The sequence below is a fragment of the Scylla paramamosain genome, chromosome 14, assembly GCF_035594125.1.
Source record: "Scylla paramamosain isolate STU-SP2022 chromosome 14, ASM3559412v1, whole genome shotgun sequence".
NCBI classification, from domain to species: Eukaryota; Metazoa; Arthropoda; class Malacostraca; order Decapoda; family Portunidae; genus Scylla; species Scylla paramamosain.
In genome coordinates this window covers 16369923-16373746 of record NC_087164.1, presented here as the reverse complement: position 1 = coordinate 16373746, position 3824 = coordinate 16369923, and positions in this window count along the sequence as shown.

The window sequence follows — 3824 nt, the reverse complement described above, 5'->3', positions numbered from 1 at the left end:
ATAAGTTTAGGTTATATAATATTCTGTTTTCCTCCCGCAGTTTTTTTCCAATATTTTTCACAGACATAAGCAGCTGTAAGGATGGCTTCACCTCAGGGCAACGCATGCAGCTTCAAAAGGCCCGTAAGGTCAGTAAAGGTTATAAATATATGTATATATATATATATATATATATATATATATATATATATATATATATATATATATATATATATATATATATATATATATATATATATATATATATATATATATATATATATATATTTTTTTTTTTTTTTTTTTTTTACGGTGACACCACGTATTCATGAAAGGATGATCGCTCGTTCATCAGTCAATGGAAATGTTGAAATCATGAAAACTCTTGAATATTTTTTAACCTTAAATATTCTATGGTGAGTTTCTGAGTGATAATCTGTTTCTTCACACCTCCAGCCGCCGGAGTATAGAGGAAATATTAACTGGGAATATTCAATATGCGAAACTTTAACACGTAGTTCATTATGGGAACCGGTGTTTTTGTGCCAGAAGCCCAAGATCCAGGAATTCCAGTGGCGATTATTGTTTCAGTTTACTTTTTCTTCTTTGGTTAGGTGATCTTGTACTTTACATCAAAATCCATCCGAGTTTGAAAAAAAGAATATTATTTTATTCTGGAAATGTTTTAAACAAGAAATAGCAAAGCTGTCCTAAGTGATATTATGTTAGCGAAGTACTGCTGCTCCTGTACTTTCTGTTGTCCACGAGGCATCACATAATAAGTGAATACACGGGTAAATCTTTAACACGTTGTTTTATATGACAGTTCGTAACCATGAACTGTCAACTGTTCTCATCTTAAGGACGTCAAACTCCGAGTCACGCTGGGGACGACCTTTGCAGTGTCCTTGGTGTGGTGTCCCTTCCGGCACAGCAGCAGCAGGAATGTGGAACACGAAGGTAATCTGGTAACACTGTTGGGCGAGGTGCGGCGTGTGGAGGCTGTCAGTGTCAAATTTTTTCTTCCCTCACAGCCATCTGATTACCATTCTGGGGACCTCAGCTGCCGGTCTCCCCGCCACGCCTGCCTGAGCTCACCGCCTAACTGTTGATGCCACACACACGCTCCTAAAGGCTGTTTCCATGTTCTGCAAAGCTGCTGTATAAAATCTGCTGTAGTGTTCGTGGAGGTGATCATTCAATTTCGAAGATCTGGTGATTCGAATAGAAGTGTGTAAGATCTTTTCTAATGGTGGTGATGCTGGGTGTGTGTGGCCAGGAGAGATGCCCGCCAGTCATGCATAATGCCTCACCAGGTAGTATCGTTTCTTATCGTGCAAACCAGAACTTTCGTCCCGACCAAAATTACTGGCCCTAAAACTTGAAAATAAAAGGTGAGGTCCCGTTACCGTGGAGTCTTTGGTAATGAGACTCTTCAGGCTTTCCATAGCAAAGCAATATCCATTCCACTGGAACACGAATTTCCAGCAATGCAGCTATTTTTCAGAGAATCAACTCAATTTCTGTCGCGCTGAGAGCAAAGCGTGAAAATATTCGGCCTCACTACTCTGCTAAAACCTCTCGTTTTCGTTGCTGTAGCGCTTGTCTTCCGGAAAAAAAGGTAGCGAGGCGGCGGTGTCGCGGCGCCGAGCGGAGGGGACGCCGGGGCGGCGGACTGCAGGCAGCCAGGAATGAAATTGGGCAGTGATCATTTCCCTCTGAAGTTTCCCGTTTAGAATTACGCAAAGTGTCCGAGTTGTGAGGTCAACCTCCACACAAGTATACCAATTTGTTCCTACAAATGGACAATTATCTTCCGTGGCAACGGAACTGGCGCCGCGGCTCTCTTATCTCTGGGAGCTGTTTACGTGTTTTGAGTGGAAGTGACACTGGAACTTGAGGCTGCTTTATTACTGGTTATGATGACGATCCAGTAAAAGATAACTTTTTAGATCATACTAAACTATGTGTAATTATAAGATCAAACAAGGTTCTACTTCCTAATTGTTTTGATATAGTAATGTGCAGCAATAAAGTACAGGAATTAAATTAACAATTATTATTTGGCGAATATATATAAGATGCGATCCCCATTCGATCGCATTTTTGTTTCGTGAGGTAAACGATCATTTTCATGCGAGCCACAGTCCAGCTTGCATGCAAGTCTCGGAAGGCTCACATTACCTGATAGGTGTCAAACAAAACAAAAGGAATCTTTGGATGCAGGAATTTCTGCCCCAATTACCAAAGACGTGGGTGGAATCCTCCCGTCTACTGCCAGCAAAGAGGAACTGAATGGACACAGGTGTTCCCTTTCCGTGTGTGGTGGAGGGATTCCCGATGCCCTGCCTGGCCTGCAGGACCCTCTCAACCTCCGTGTGATGGTCTAAAGAGACTCTAAGCCTTGCCTCGTGCAGGATGTGGACGCAGCATCCATAGTGTCCAACACATTTCACCCTAAAGACCGTACTACTTTTAGAACTATAAGTACTATAATTCATCGTCCTTAATATACCGCAAATACAAAATTACTATTCTTAACACAGAAGGAAGATATAATTGCCATCCGAAAAGTTTACATTAATTAATACATTTTAGTACCAGGAAAATCAGCAACTTGTGTAGATACATTCTTTAAATCAAGATTAAGCAAAACACAGTTGAAAAAAAAAAAAAAAAAAAACGGAAGCGTTCAAATAAAAAAAAGGTATCGGTAATTTCAAAGTATTTGCTTTTCTTCTTTATCTACAAGAATGTATGAAAGGACAAAGTGAGAGAAATGACAAGCAGTAAACCGCCACTAACTAACCAGAATAATTAAACTAAGTAACTCTTTTGATCGTGGGGAGTGACTTAATGCTAGTTGACTTGCTGAGTGAAATTAGACCTCATTACATGGCGTTGATGGACGCAATGTTTGTGTGATAATGAGTGAAGTATAACTGGCAGGTAACGTGTGATCTACCAATATCGTCAGCTGTTACCGGAATTCAAATGTCGATTGCTTTGTCTCGTACTATCATAATTGCCGTCATTACAACATCAACTACTGACTACCACTCCTTTTTATGGTCTTGACCTAAAGCGTCGATAGGCATTTCTGCTGTCTATCCTCGCCCGTGGTGGCGCAGGCAGATTTTTAGTGAAACCTTTGTATAAGTTTCTGAGGTCCACCTGAGATCTCCGATGCAGGTCGCCGTCGAAGATAAGATTGACAGGATTGACAGGAATCATGTCTGTATTCTCAGCAACTCGGCTATAGTTTTGAAAAGTGGACAGCTTCCGGCAGGATCCGAGCTCGGGTCCTTGAGATCACTATACCTAAACTCTGACCACTAGCCCACCGCCTCCCTCGGTACTGCTGCTGCTGTTATTGCTGCTCCACTGAGTTAGTTCATTGAGTATCAATAAATATTTCTGGATTTCATACCAACACAAAATGAAACAAAACCATAATAAAGAAAAAATACTCAAAATACTAACATGAATTATCCATTCATTTTACGGTGTCAGGTTTGCACCAACACCTGCTGCTGCTGCTGCTGCTGCTGCTGCTGCTGCTAGTGTGGTTAGCGTCGTGGGGGACGCGCCTCTTTAAGTCAGTCAATCGCTGCCGCCAAAAAAAGGATAAAATTACGTACGTGACCGTGCACGACTGCCTTGTGACGCCAGTTGATATATACGAACAACGTAAATTTAGATATAAAATAAAACGTAAAAATATGGTGATTTCCTAGTGTCACACCAAAAATAAAGCTTTTTAATTAACGCATTAATTCTCTGGAAGAGAACAAATGTGAGCGTATTATTTTCAAGAGCAATTTGATGAATATGGAGATGGAGTT